Source organism: Lipophrys pholis (genome assembly GCF_963383615.2).
Source record: "Lipophrys pholis genome assembly, chromosome: 20".
NCBI lineage: Eukaryota > Metazoa > Chordata > Actinopteri > Blenniiformes > Blenniidae > Lipophrys > Lipophrys pholis.
This window is the reverse complement of record NC_137648.1, coordinates 8,108,356-8,124,907: the sequence shown is the minus strand read 5'-3', so window position 1 is coordinate 8,124,907 and position 16,552 is coordinate 8,108,356. Positions and strand designations below refer to the sequence as shown.

At 40.0% G+C, this 16,552-nt stretch overlaps 1 protein-coding gene across 1 annotated transcript in view; it reads left to right on the top strand.

Moving 5' to 3' along the window:
* LOC308125345 (uncharacterized protein) overlaps positions 1–16,552 on the top strand; it is a 108,751-nt gene that overhangs the window by 65,117 nt on the left and 27,082 nt on the right. The gene's annotated exons all lie outside the window — the stretch shown is intronic.

The following is a 16,552-nucleotide window of genomic DNA, read 5'->3' as shown; positions in this document are numbered from 1 at the left end:
TGTGAACTCTCCTAATGTTATTCAGAGGCAGTGAGTCATGTAAGAGAAAAGGATCTTTTCTTGTACCAGTCAAGGACATTATCTTCTCCTGCTAGCAGTTATTAGCATTAGCATTTATATATTCAATGCAATTTTGAGGTCTGGTGATACTCTGAGGGGTCAGGAGAGAGAAACGAAATGAGGGAGGAAGGATAAAAAAAGGTCTTTTCTCTGTGTGCAATTGGTGCTAACCAGCTCAGAATAACCAATGAGGCACAAGGACATTTCATGTTGAAATTCAATCTGTGATCAGAGCTCAAATTCTCTTCATCAACAGGAGAAAGCCACACCTCGGAACAAAGCCGAAATAGCGTGCACAATTTCCGTTTGATCAATAAATGCATGTTTTAATTCAGAGTCAGCACTTGAATCTCAGGCAGGCGAATCCATTTGTTGATTTAAACAAGTTTAAGGTTACACGCGCTCATTCAGTAAAACATATTAATATTAGCCATTACAATATGAGTGTTAAGCCCATCCCAGATGTACTCTCTAGAGATGTGTGATAAGGTTTATGGGTCAGACTGCATTTGAAGCAAATGGTTTGAATAATTGAAGATTGGGTGTTAAATTGTGTTTTCCATGAAAGAAAAGTGGGGGAGGTGATCCACCACACACACACACACACACACACACACACACACACACACACACACACACACACACACACACACACACACACACACACACACACACACACACACAGTGGTTTGGCGTCAGCTAATGGTTTACCCCTCAAGAACCGGGGGGGGTCAAAGATCACAGGCTCAAGCACTTAGATGGTTTGACGCGGTTAGGTGCATCATCTGTTCAATTTAAAGACAATAAAAGGCAATCAGAATGGTCTTTACCTCACCGATAATCTGTGAAGTCCTGCCTTGTGAAAATGAATTTAAGGTTCTTTTTTTTTGGAGGGGGTAGAAAAAAACTTTCATTTCAGAGCTGAAAGCATTTTACACATTTAAAAGGCCGGGGATCTCTGAGGAACAACAAGGATAGTGATATTTGCTGAGGATTTTCAAGACAACAATGCTTAAAGTGTCTAAAACATTGCCACTTCCTGAAATTCATGAAGAGCAGCGACAGAAAAAAAGAGAATAAGAAGTGCAATCCATGAATCTTTTATTAACATTCACATTTCAAGATTTCTTTATGTCCCACCTTTATGTGAAATATGATCTTTGCATAAATGTATCCCTTTGTGTGTCCACAAAGATCATCTTATCATAATGAGTCTTTTTTGCTCTCATCATCTTTGTGTTTGTTCCCTGAGTAATTTTGAAGGCCGTAAGTGTCACAATTTGGCCCTCACCCCTCCCCAATACCCACCCCACCCCCTCCCTCTTGCGCACTAACACACAAGCCCACAGCCCACCTTGTCCTAGACAGTCATTGTGCGGTTGTATTAAGTGGTAGGGGGCAGAAGAGAAGGGGATGGGGCACAGTGAGGGGGGCACATTCTCTTCTGAGGCTGACTTTGAGATTGTTATTATCATTTTCAAAGCATCAAAGCTTTCTCTCTCGCTTTCTCTCACTCTCTCTCCATCCAAGCTTAAAGAGATGAAAGTTTGCCTTTGTTCCATCCCCTGCTACATTACCTCTATGCATTAGGCCTCCTCTTTATCCGTGAAATTACCTTTTAGCTTTCTCATTCAGTGCAGGCAGTCTGCATGCGACGAGATGGCTCGCACTTTTTCACCACATCATATCCCCCCTGCACACCTCTCTCTCCCTTCTAAAAAGATTGTTGCATTTGCAGTTTGAGTTTGTCTACACCTCTCTCTCTCTCTCTCCACGTCTCTCCCCCTCTCTCTCTCTCTCTGTTTCACTGTACTCTCTCTCCTCTCCACTTCATATAAGGTCCATCTGTCCCTTCATTATATGGTTAGTGTTGTTCTTTGATCGCTCTATCTCCAAAGCAAACACAGGGGTCTGTGTTGTTCTCCCCATCACGCAGATGGCTGAGAGATGATGGCTGAGATGCCTCTGTTCTCGCTGCTGTTCAGAGAGCCACTTTCCGAGCCTCTTAAAGCGCTCTTTGAAGATGACAGGAAGCACTCTAAGAGAGAAAAGTTGCTTGATCGTCATGCAAAAACATTTTCCACCCCTTTTTTTTTTTTTGTTATGAATGTTGTTTTCTGCTTTGATTGAGCTGATCTTCCCATGTCTTTTTTTATCTATCTATCTATCTATCTATCTATCTATCTATCTATCTATCTATCTATCTATCTATCTATCTATCTATCTATCTATCTATCTATCTATCTATCTATCTATCTATCTATCTATCTATCTATCTATCTATCTATCTATCTATCTATCTATCTATCTATCTCAGTGATTGTATTTTACAAAGCACAAGCAAGTATTCCTAAAATGCCTAACTAACAGCATTACAAGCAATGAATGGGAAGTGGTGTAAAGCACAATGCCCGCGCAACCGGTGCCAAGTCAATAGATTTAATAAATGTTCCCCTGTCCATAAAATACTCATATAGGGGTAGCTGTGTGTTTGCTTTTGTGAAGCAATACATGTGAGTAAAAGTCCTTTCCACACTCATAAACTCATCTCCCGAGAAGCACTTACTGGGCATTGTTTGGCCGCAAGACAGCATTAATATACAAATGAGCAAAAGTGTATAAATGTAAGGATGGAAGATACACACAGGCGGAGATACACACACATATTCTACACAGCTGGAATGACTCTCTGCAGACTAATGTAATTAATAGCTTTTTATCCATGTAGAATTTGAAATGAAGATGTAAATTGTTCGTTTAACATAGCCATAGGACATGGAGGCTTCTGCTGTCAAAGTCAATTACAGACTCAGCATAGTCCCAGACTTTATGAAAACCTAATCAAGATGTGGTGTGTGTGTGTGTGTGTGTGTGTGTGTGTGTGTGTGTGTGTGTGTGTGTGTGTGTGTGTGTGTGTGTGTGTGTGTGTGTGTGTGTGTGTGTGTGTGTGTGTGTGTGTGTGTGTGTGTGTGTGTGTGTGTGTGTGTGTGTGTGTGTGTGTGTGTGTGAGACACTGAGCGTGAGCCTCAACACAAGCCTTTGTGCTCTTGTGTGTCTCAGCAGAAAGTTTTGCTCTTACATGGATTAAAAAAAAAAAGTATCTACCAACTAAATCTTATCTGCACAGAATGGAGGTTTTTTTTTAGTTTCTGTAACAGAAGAGGTTTATTATCTTTAACCTTGTTTTAGACTTTTTAGTGCCGTGTTTGTGAAGCTATTTGTGCCTTTATATTTATCTCAATTCAGTTCAAAGCTTTCAGACTTCTGTTATCTTGATTGTTATATTTGTATATATCCATATCTATATTATGATGATGTGCACCCAAACATTCATACAGATTCACTGTTAGGGAACCACATACATCCAGTCAGAAGGCGGGAAAAAATGCTAACTAGAAGAAGAAAGAATTCCAGAAACAGACGAGACGCCCTCACTAGAATCTGAGATTTCGTCAAGTTATAGTCAGAAAAGTTAGGAACATCAGTGCCGCATTGTTTGAGACGCTTGAAGAAACGGAGTCAGTGTCTACCTGGAAGAAGAGTGAGGACTGTGCCGTATTGCCTTTATAAAAGCAAAGGTGATGTTGAGTTTGGTTTATCTTAACTGGTCTGATTTTGGAGATGTGCCTGTGGTTCTCCAGGTCAGGAGCCGGTTTCTCATGGGGGCCGGAAATTCAAGCGAATACTATTTCTCAAATTTTTATTTTTTTCCATTTGAGTTTTTTTTTAACAAAAAGTCATGATAAAATCAGATAAGTGGACAGTAAAACTCTTTTACTATTTTTTTTTTGTGAAACTGTTGTAGACTAACCCAACAGCTATGAACCTTTACATCTTAAACTGTTTATATTATTAGAAAATCGGTCATTCAAACATACATTACTACTTCCCGTAGAAGACAAGGGGGAGAAAGCTTATTGATTGTGGAATTTGTGATATTTTTGTCATTTCACTATAATGTGCCAGCTTTATTTAACCATTAAACACTCGAGACCAATCTTGCTTGCGTCAGGTTTTGTTTCCATAACGACCATAGCAAGCGAATATGCCATGAAAGTATAAACGGATAAAGTAACCATTGGTCATAATGAAAGAAAGAAAGAAATACTGTAATATATACGGTGACCTGACAGATAAGGAAATTAAAACTCCTGTGTTTCATATCTTAGTCGCTCAGAAGAGATTTTTTGATAATCTTTGAAAACAGTATGATTTCTAAATCACTGATTTGAAGTTTCAAGCTGACAGCCAAGCTGTATCTTCATCCTCATCGTCGTCGTCTTTCAGCTTCTCCCTTCTGGAGAGTCCATCTCAGTGCATCCCAACCTTCTCCATGTCCTTCTTCATCTCATTCATGGATCTTCTCTGAGGTCTTTTTCTCCTGCATGGCAGCTCCATCTGCAACATCATCTCTCCAGCACGTCGACTGTTTCTCTTCAGAACAAATGCAAATCATCCGAATCGTCTCCCTCTCTTCTTCAGTCTTCCGAAGTGAATATGTAACCTCAGCGTCTGAAAAATATTCAACTGCATGTGCAGTTACATGCATTGGAGTTATTCTCGGCTCAGCCTTGCCATATAGCGTTTGCATGTTCTTCCTTTGCCTCCCTGGGTTCTCTCTACTTTACTCCCGTTCAGGTTGGAACCTGCCGTTGCTTATGGTCAGCTTGGCATTTCTCTGTAGCATATCTCAAGATTCTCTTCATGTTTCCACCTGCTGATTATCAACTGAGTCTCATTTGTTGCCAACTTTTCTATTTACCAAACACTGCACTGTTTATCACTTAAAAAAAAAAAAAAAAAAATTGTAGAGAAAAATCTTGTCAAACTTTCTAATGCAACTTGTCATGCCAGTGGACGACTGACACAAATTCTGTTGACAGACTTCAAATACCCAAATGAGCTCAGTGGAGTAAGCCATGCAGGCGGAGGTTTGCTTGTGTGGAAAGTCATTTATAAACGCCAAGGGTAGCCATTCATGCTCAATGATTTAGGACTTTCAAAACACATTTCTAGCTCATTTGAATAATAATGGTCATAAAAAACACTGCCTGAGGCGCAGCAAGCATACATCAAGCGACAACAAATGCCTTCTGAAGTTGTCGAAAAGCCCACAAACACGAAAACAATTAGGACACGCAACTTAATTTGCAATGGGTATATTTCCCAGTTACGCTTTGTTCATTTTAATGAGTTTGAAGGCACCGGTGTCCTGTAGTTTGTGCTGCTGATTGATTGGCTATTGCAGTTATGCTGTGCAGGCTCAGATGGACCTCTATTAAACTTCAGGTTGTGTATGTAGATGTACATAGTTAGGCCTATTTACACACGTGCACACACACACACACACACACACGCGTGCGCGCGAAAACATATTTTGCTGTCCCTTGTTCCTTATGCCCGACTCAATCACACCAGGTAGCTGATGATAAGACATTCAAACACCCGCATGCGCCATACTCACACAAGGATGGATCAAACAAACCTATCCACTTCAAACAGATGACCTCGTGATTGCCTCACATCAAAACTAGCATGCAATTAAGGCTGAGTAGTGTTCATCAGCCTTGTCTCGCTTTGTCCAGAGGCTTTTCATTGTCCAGCACACTTAACAGCAAACATCAGTGAAGAGAATCAAAAGATGAGTGCAATTACATATATCACCAGTGTGTATGGTAAGGGGAAAAAAATCAGCCTTTAACTTCTGAATAAAAAGAAAATTTGATTTTATCATACGGCACTTTCTTGATTTTTTAAGAAGAGTTTTCTCTGGTTATCAAGCATAAAGAATTTGTAAATTTGAAAGGACAGGGCTGAAAACGAGTATACCTCTGCTGGGTGTTACTATATCGATGAATAAAAGTCGCAATCTGTGCTGTTTATACAAATCTATTGGTCATAAATGTGTCGCCGTTCTGCCCTTCTGAATTTGTTCTTGTAACTTGGTGGCATGTCGTCGCACTATTACCAGGTTCAAAAGACATTATCGACATTGTCAACTCAACTATTTCAGAAATGCTGAACATTTACTGGACTAGCGCCTAGTCTACGATCACAGCATTGCAAATACATGTATATTTTCATTTGTGGAATTAGAGGATAAGTAAAATAATGAGGGACAAAACAAGTTTTTCCTCCAGCTTGTTAGTCAGGTGGATTCTGCGAGCTTCCATAAGGTTTGACTCACAAAGTGACTTTTCCCCGCGCCACAACTTGTCATACACAGCAGCCCCACTGATTGGCTTTTATTGTCTTTGTAAGAATGAGAATCACGCATCGTCTGTCTCCACTGGAGACCGTGTACACGCATTCCGACATTACATGGATCCACACATGAAACAACATGCCGAGATGCACGTACACTCCTTACGCGCAGAGGACAATACCCACTGCAGCCTAGGTGGAAGTGACACAAACAAACACGCACAGCTCACTGACTAAAAAAGCTACCAGCAAACAATGCAAAGTGAAAAGATATTAATATTTAAATAGATCATTTGCAAGATTGGTATAATTAGCGGCTCATATTCATGTATTCACTTCAGGGATATCACATCGAGACATGTCTACTTATTCAAATAAGATGCAACATGTCACAGGGTGCATATATGCAAATGCACATATGCCACTAATTACACAATGCCTGTCACAAAGAGGGAGAGGCTTTCAGCAAAAATGTTCAAAGTTTCCTATGAACTGTTCAACCAGGCTGCTCAGGCTGCTCAGGTCTAATTAAAACATGCATGTCCCCGAGGCCTTATCAAAGCACTGTAGAAATATGTACATCTCAAATAGAGGAGAATTAGCTAAATAAAGGACCTCCCTGGTGCTTTTGTCCTGCTCACATTTCAGGCTCTGCACTAACAAACTTTATTTCTGATTGATAATGATACTCCACCACAGGGATTTGAGAATATTTTGACCTGAGGCGGGGGACTTTTATTTTGACATCTTTTCCCTTGGCACAATCCCAGATTTGATGCCGCACTTGACACAAGCTGTATTGAAGGCTGTTGTGATCCAGATCGTTATTTTAATGAGGTGGAAATTAGATGTAAACCTTCCAGGAAGTGTTTTCTAATTAACCAAATGATTTGGCCTATAGGGCTGGCTACTGACAAATCTCACATTGTGTATCACACAGGGGCCGATAACAGGATTTATTTTAAGGCATTAAAGAAAATCTAAAACAACTTCACTTTGTGCAAGACTACCCAAACTTTTTCACTTACATTTAGTTTCACCTTGCTTTGATTTGATTTGATGCAGAAATATAGATGAAATCATTTCTAAAATAATGAATTGAAGATAATGAAGTGTTGTTTTTATATGTTTTCTTCTCTGCCTCCAACTGGACAGGTGGACCACAGATGAGTCAAACAAAGCTTAATTTCAGCGTATATGGATGAGTTGAGGAACAAATAAAGATTTTTTTTTTTTTTATCTGAATGTGTTAGAAAAGAGTTCACAGGATTATCTACAATACACACAAAGTTGATGAAACAAAAAAAGACTTTTAATGTAAAGAATTCCTGCATCATTTTAGGAGTGCTGTTTTCAAAACTGTGGAAATGTTGAAACTACAGAGAAACAACATAAACGTAGCACACAAGTTAATGAAATCGCCCTTTGTTAGATTACTTCTTTGTTTCAATGCTTCTTAGCAATAAAGCAGGTACTGTGGGAAAGGCTGTTTTCCCTTTTAAAGGAGCCACAATTGAAAGGAACATGTATTTGTGGGATGGGCAGCAGAGTAGAGCATGTTGGTTGCCAGATCTTCTGCCAAACTACTTATTTTGATCTTGTCGGTTTGGTTCCTATCAGTTGTCCTGATCTCAATCCCATTGAACCGTTTTGGGATTGAGTGTATTATTCGCGATGGGATGACCAACACATCTAAGATGACTGATTTACAAATGCTACTTGCAGATTGTGATACCATACAGCATGTGCGTTCCTTCGACAAGCACCTGAGACTCTTGTTTGTTAAATGAATCAACTGTCATACATCTGCTAATATGGCGCGTCATCAGATTTGTATTCATCCAATCATCCACACATCAGAAAACAAGAGAAACTGCAGTCTAACATTGGCAGAACAGTTTGTTTTTGGTTGTATGACTCGCATTCAGCTCTTCTGACCATTTTACCAATGCATGTGTGACATCATTTAAAAGTAATTAAACAGACTTGTAACGAGCGCTGTGTAATTTTCTGTTAGGATAAAATGTTTCTCCTCTTCGCCAGCACACAAGACCAAAAGATGTTTCAATTTAAATGTTTAATGGAAAAAAATACTCATGATTTGATAGTAAAGCCCACCTATTAACTCTAAATCACACGCTGTACTTTTTCTCCTCGTATTTCAGAAGTAAATATTTGGTTGACTGCTGGGGTGCCGGTATCTTTCTGGATCAATAAAGAGTTCAAATCAGTCTCATAACAGATTTGTCACATTTGTAGTTTTGTACTCAAATTTATATAATTCTTGTAATTTTTCTCACCAACAGCACTCTTGATTTTTGTTTGTTTGCATCGAAAATCATCAGTCGACGCTCAAAAAAATCAAATCGGTGCAACGAATGCGTTCAAAAATAATATTCACCACAAAAAGGACAAATGTATCCTCCTCTTTTACTTTTATATGTTAGCATACACATGCATCTGTTACGGGGGAGCACAAAAGGCTGAAGCATTTGTTCTGCAGAGCTCAGAGCACAGAGGTGTCCAGAAGCCTGTCTGTGCGAGGAAAATGTATGCAGCTCAAATCAAAGTGATGTTGCACACAGTAATCTTTCTCTATTAAGGATGTCACTTTTTGCAATCTTTTTGCAATTGTGGCCTAATATCCTTTACCACTCCACGGCCGGGTTGGTGAGCTTCCGCAAGCGTGCATACACACATACAGTCACTGTTTCATCACACACATCCACGGTGTGTAGGTATCCCACTGAAGGAGTCAGTCATGTGTATCTTTCAGATAGGAGCTGAGAAAGCTCTTGATTAGGACAGGAAGTCATGTGTGTAAAATTCACACTTTTCTTCTTTCTTTCTTTTTTTTTTCTTGCCGCCGCCGTCGTCTTTCTATACGTGGTGGAGGTGATGTGGGTCTGTGTGTGATTGTGTGTAGACCTCACATAACTATAGAAACCATAATTAACTGACATAAAGGTAAATAGTAATATAGAATTAATTACACGCTTACAGTGAATTCCTTTGTACCTTTTAAAGTGAGCTCAGTTCTAATTTCGGGTTGAAATAATTAGATCCGGAGCTGTTTTGGAACTGAAACGCTTTGCCTCCTCTATGAAAGACAGATTATTTACACTTGGTTTGTTTCTGATGATGAAATTCAAAATAAAGGCCTCACAATCTTGTGAGCTGGAAATAAAAGAGGCTATTGTCTAATTGTACTGATCTTCCTCAGGTGCATTTACGTGCACCCCCCCCCCCCCCCCCCCCCCCATCTTTTTACTCAGACATGCTCTGATTCACATTGATTGCTGCACCAATTTCCCTGCTGATGCCGCCGTTGACCAGTAGCCACGTCTGCCAAAGCAATTGGAAACTTGTGTTGTTGTTTTTTTTTTATACTGCTGTTTTGTAACGGTGCTTTAGAGCAACTGTTTCGTTTTGACATCCACTCTGTTCAAGTTGCTCCATCTTTGTTTACTTCTCTTGGCAACTTATTACTTTTCCCAAATCCTCGAAAACATCCAGAGAATTAGCTTGAACTTGTTGAATCCAGCTGTTTTGGAAAGAACCCATTTGATGAAGGGGTATATGAAGTACACAAGAAGCTTTTCCAATGGAGAAAAAAAAAAAAAGAGAAAGATCACCAATTACTCAAAGCACGTCTTCTCTTATGACAGCAATACCACATTATGGACCGTTGGCGCAGGTTTTGCTGTAGGAATAGCCATCTCTGCGATGGATTTCTCCCCCCGACGACTGAACATAAAAAAAGTCAAAAGCCCTTCCGACTTGCTTTTCAAAGGCTGGAAACAGATATCTCATATAAGCAGTTAATTTATGTATAAATGCTATATTTCTCAATGGTTTTACTCCATAATATCTTTGCCTGTTGCACTATTTTTAAATCTGCAACAATATGAAATGCAATAATCAAACTTTGGTGAAATCCAATTTCCTCCACATACATAAAGACCTAAATATGTATGTTTTTATACATAACTATATGGTTGGGAGAGTAGAACTGATTGCATTTTCATAGCTTCAGTCATAAAGTCTGTGTAGACTAATGCAGACTCTGTAGGCAACATTACCGGCTTACAGTGTAAATAGGAATGCTCGGTCATCATTAGCGGAAAAAAAAAAGTTTTGAAGAACAATAGTGCTTAACTCACTTTTTAAAATGCAATATATCATCTGCAAACAATTAAACATTATGTTAGCTTTAATTTACAGGAATCTACCTGTAGATAGTTAGATAAGTTAAGTATACTGGTAATTGATGGAGTCTGAGGCCCCGTTCACACGAAGTCTCGGGTGAAAATGCATCATTTTTGTGTTAAGGTTGTGTTTTCCAAAAGTTCCACTTTGAAAGCCATTTTCAAAAACTTGCATTTTCAGTGGCTCCAGAGCACCGTAGCCATATAAACGGACACCCAAAATCCGACAAAAGCTTCCTGTTTTCACTTGAAAACATTGTGTGAATGGAGTCTGAGATGGATTTGAGAGCAAAACACAACAGAGGCCAGAAGAGGAAGTCTCGCCTTTATTAATCTCCATCACGTACAAAGTAAACTCTGGAAAATGGGCCACTGCTTGCAGAAATAAAATTGTCATAACACTGCTTGCTGGTGAGACACAAGATTGTTTCTACTCTGTCAACACCTGCTGTATGGGTTTGCCAAAAACAATTCATTCTAATATTCATGATCCTCAGCAAAGTGTTTCATGTGAAAAAGATCCTGACCATCAGTGAGAAAAGAGTTCCCTCAACCTCCGCACATCGCTCAGTTACAAAGGCATACTAGGCGTTTTGGGTGCAGTCATCCGCGTCTTAGAGAGAAGGTTGTGGGTTCAAATCTGGCCCAGATCGTTCTGTGCGGTGTTTGCATGTTCTACCTGTGTGAGAAGACTTGATTTAGTCTCTCAACAATCACAACGAAACTTTCGGATCTACTGCTCGGAGACGTTTTACTTTAAAGTTGTGGTTCTAAGCAAAACCCTTAACCATCAAATCTAACGTCGAGACATCTTCAACTAGGAAGTTTCAATCCAAATTGTGGAGTTTGAATAACAACGTACGCACTCATTGGTGGGTTGTATGGATGAAAACAGCTATGAGATGTATCCAGCGCTGGGCTTTGATTCCATGCTGCTTAGTGTATAAATAAGGGCAGTATTCATGCAGTCACATTACTGTTTGATATCACCTCTTATCGCGAAAAACATAGCCCACCCACATGCTACAATTTGCAATACATTTAGTATTATTGACCAAGGTCCATAGGCCCCCTATAATCTAAGACTCCAAGCACAGACTTCTTTGGCGCTTCACTACAGGGTTCCTAATATCCTTTGGATTGAAGGTGCTTTAGTTTCCTCTGCAAACCCGTGACGACATTAGATGGGTAAAAAGGTAAGAATTTCCTCAATGCAGATGGAGGTATCTAAAATCATGGCTCTAGCATTCAGTCCTCTCCCTCCTTCTCTCCTTCCCCTATTCTCCCTCACCCCTTCTTTCTCAATTGTGTCGCTCGCCTCTGGCAAATGGGAGTCATTTGTTTGTGTGAACTTCCCATAACCCGCGGTGTGTGAGACACTTATCATTCAGAGTGGGCCTGCTTCGTCCTGAGTCGTAATACCTCTTCTCTTCTCTTCTCTTCTCTTCTCTTCTCTTCTCTTCTCTTCTCTTCTCTTCTCTTCTCTTATTGTCTTCACGCCAGTTCCATGTCCGTTGAATTTCACCATGGTTCATCATATATGAATCTCCATATTTCTCTATTCTTCCACTTCCCCTTGTTCCTGCCACCCTCTTTCCTACTCCACAGTACACCCCCTCCACTTTCTCTCCATCCCTCTGTCCCTCTATCTCTCTCTCTCCTCAATCTCTTTCCCTATGTAATCTCGGGGTACAGAAAACCATTTTCATTACTGCACTACTCATCTTATCATCCACCCTGTCATCTCGCCTGTCTCCTGTCCTTTTTATTTTCCTTTATTCTAACAAGTCTGCATCTCAGAACCCATCAGTGGTCCACCCCTTTTCATTTCCCTAATGTACCCCAACAAACACACACACATACACAACCTTGCATAGCCCCTAACCCCTAATTTCATTGCTCTAACCTGTTCCCCATCATCATGATGTAGAGTGCACCCCAGCTCCCTGCAACTATGTAAATCAGAGTGTGTGTGTGTGTGTGTGTGTGTGTGTGTGTGTGTGTGTGTGTGTGTGTGTGTGTGTGTGTGTGTGTGTGTGTGTGTGTGTGTGTGTGTGTGTGTGTGTGTGTGTGTGTGTGTGTGTGTGTGTGTGTGTGTGTGTGTGTGTGTGTGTGTGTGTGTGTGTGTGTGTGTGCGCGCGTGTGCGTGCGTGTGCGCGTGCGTGCGCACGCAGCCAACAGTGCTGTATGCATTTTTAAAGTCTCCCATCTACGCGTGGATTATCTCTGCAGGCAAAATGAGCAGTAACAAGACAAAACAGATACCCTAAACAGCAGATGAGATGATAAAAGTGGAGGAAAGAGTGAGACAAAAATAAATGTGGAGACAGAAAATGGAGAGAAGGAAGTGGCAGACAGAGGAGAGGAAAAGAGTGATTTTTAAGGAGGGGAAGCTGTCAGTGAAGGCCGAGGTGAGCCCTCACCCTCTTGCTTGCTTTAATCCCTCATTTATGTGAACTCAGCTTTGGAAATGAAGCTGTCGCTGTATTTTCCTTCCCTTCAACCACGCTGTGGTATAATCAGAAACCACACACGCACACACTCACACACACACACACACACACACTTGCAGTGGCAGACAGGACAGAGACACAGAAAATCACTCAGGAGAGGTTTTAAATTCATTTCAGAGTTAGAAGCGGAGATTCATATTGCCTCACCTTGTCTCATGGAGGAGGAATCATCGGATATGTTGGAGACAGAGGGGAATTATGGGTAAACGCACTGGTGAGGAAAGATAGTCTGCAATCTCCGGGTGTAATCTGGGATCGCTGACACATGCCATTCATTTTAGACTGTACCAATATTCCCCAGCATGGTATACAGCCAAACTGTGTGACTTTGCAATGTTTTCCACTCCCCTTCTGAGACCCAAAACTAAATCTTCAGTTTGGTAAAAACAATGTGAAGTTGCATTTAGAGACATTGCTGAAACACAAATGGTCTTTTTTGAAATAATATTGGGGCTTTAATTCTAATTGGTTTTATTGGACTCCATAATCAAGTACTCGTGAGTATAAATAAAATATATTTCTATTTCCAAGATAAGATTTGAATCGGAATGATTGATATCACTGTGATTTCTGTAAACTCTATTTTCCCATTTTGAATCAGGATGACAGAGGAAGGGCAAACTACATTGATAACGGCCATTAAAGAGCAATACGTCTTTTGGGAAAAGATGGACTTATACTGCCATCTAGCGTTCACAAGACGAGAAGCGTAGGTGATTTTATTGGAGGATTGATATTTGATGAACACAGACGGTCAGAAAAGGTTGCTGCTGTAGTGTTAAGCCCTCTCACTTCACACTGAAAAGAAACCTCGGTTCGATGCCGGGTTTGCGGGCTTCCATGTGTGTGTGTGTGTGTGTTAGTTTTCTCCTTGCACGTCTGCTACAGTTGGGACATGTTGGGTGAAAATGTAGGGTGACTAGGGAACTTGCCCGTGTGTGTGGGTGTGAATGAGTGTGACTGTCTGTCTTTCTTTTTTTTACCCTCTGATCTGCCTTGCCTTCACCCATAATCAGCTGGGATTGGCTCCAGCCCCTCCTGGATGGAAATCCTGGTCTAATTTTTCTTTATATCTATAAGTGATGACTGTTCATATAAGTAAATAGACATTTGAAACAGGATAGTTTTATCCTGATACGTCAACATTATCATTACAATTACTTTAAGGAGTGACTGTTAGTTTTAGTTGAGCTAGAGTAAGGCATTTCTAAAAAAAATAAAATTGTCTTAAGATTTTCTTTATGAAAACTTCGGACGTTGAGGAAATTGCAGCGCTAATTAACACGCGAAACTACAATGCAACTAAAAGCTAGATAACAATAACATTTCATATTCCTGTCCATCCTTTGTTCCGCCACCTCTCTATCCCTTCATCCATCTATTTCTCCCCCTCGTCGTCCTCCTCAGGTGGAGCGAGTATCATACTGGTGTGTAATAGCGTGCTGTCAGTGTGGGCCGCGCTGAGGTGTGGGGAGGAAAGCGGTGCGTCTCAGATGAGATATGTGACTGGCATGCTAACACACAGTTTTATCTGAGGAAAAAGAGAGAGAGGGAGAGCGAGAGACAGGGCCCCCACATCTCCTCACTATAGGCCTTTGATTAAAGCTCCCTGGGTACACACACATGCGCACACTTCCAAAAACACACATATGGGAGTGTACTCACATACACCCGCTCAGATTATAAATAAATTGCAGGAAGAAGCATATACACACAAGCAGGCATGCACACACATACTGTAAATGCACATACACACATCCACCCATTGTAGGTGGTGTTGTTTTGACCTAAGCCAGGTAGCTTGTCCATTATAGAGTTGATAGGAGGATTTGGCCATGTTGATTCTAGACAGCATCATCTCCTCTGCCATAAATAACCTGAGTGTTTTCTCTGAGTCACACAACAATATACAGAGAATAAGAGCTCTCTGCTTTATCCCCTGGCCTCATCCACTGCGTGCAAACACTCTCACATACACACGAACCTTGAGAAAATGATTGTGTGTAGATGGACATAAACAAAATCACGGGTTTAAAAGTACAGTTGGCCTCAGTGCAGCTCAGTTTCAGTGTAATTTACCGCTTTGCATTCGAGGTTGGCTTCAGTGTCCATCTCAGAAGTGTGTTTCTTTTGATGGACCATGTGGGAAACTAGTTTGATTTTAGATGAGCAGCATCATCCAGCAGTGTAGTCTCGATAGCTTGCCAATAATGCTTTGGATACAAACTGTATACCCCTGACCGATGGAACTATCAGCAAGCATGATGACTTCCAGGATGGAAGTAATGGACAAACCACACTCACTATTACAGCGTGGAGGTAAACCATATTGTAATGCATTTCTGTCAATTTATTATCATCCGTCTGCCTATATTGTTTTTCTTTTGGGGTAAATTTTAACAGAAATATGTCCATTTGTTTTCACTGCAGAAAAATGTAGCGAGATGATTTGTTGTGGCTGAATCAACGGACAAATTGGAACGGAATCTCCTGTTTCCATCTTAGACTCCACTTTTCCTTATCTTATATCAGAACAGCAAACATCAAAGTCAAATGCAGGAATGCATACATATATCACATAGTGTTTATATATAATATACATCACACATGTACAATAGAAGGTCCATTTACATTGGACGTCATGTTGTATTTTCTCGCTTCACTTTCTGTTATAATAACACGTGTCTTTATACATCACATTTCAATCAACACAAACTGATGAGTCCATGCACAAGCAGTTCCTAAAAATTCAATTTGTCATTATTATATAAATCATTTACTGAATGTACAAATGATAAATTAGCTACAACAAATTAATACAGTCAGACGATCATCCAAAAAAATGTTCTCTTATCTAGTCGACTATATAGAAGTTATTTTTTTACAACCTGCACCCACATTCATTTATATTTTAACATATGAACAAGTCCTAACGTGTTTGTTGTAGTGTAAGTTTAATTTATAGGCCAAGCGGTTACAAATGACTGATTCAAATTCCAGATGTACGTTGTCTTCTTTACATTGACTTGAAATATGTAAATCAATCCTGAACATTTGGAAAAATCATTATCAAGAAACTGAACTAATCTTCAAGTTGCTGTAAAAATTACTGATGCAGAAAGCTGAGCCTAAACCAGGGTTTTCAGCGTGTGGGAGGATGAGCCCTCTGCTCACAGAGCTTAAACCACACAGCTGAAGCCAAACGGTGATCTTTGGTTGAATGCCAGGCTTCCTAATGTTTTATACATTTTAAGATGTTATCAAAAACATCTCTGTTAGAAACTCTGTGCAAGTGAGACTTTTTTAATTAGAAATATTGTGTAATTCTGTAAATTATTCAGTTGTAACCGTTAAACTTATATTTTTGCGCTGAAGCTCATTTATGATTTAAATTGATCTACAAATTACATATTTTGTTCTGTGTTTGAATAAAAATATATTTACCTGAGTAAAGAAATCTCCCTGAACTAAAGGAAATATCAAATGTTTACTGATGAATGGTTCTAATAACTTTTTTACTTTGACGAGTAATAGTTTTCTTGCGCCATTTCAACATCTAACAACAAC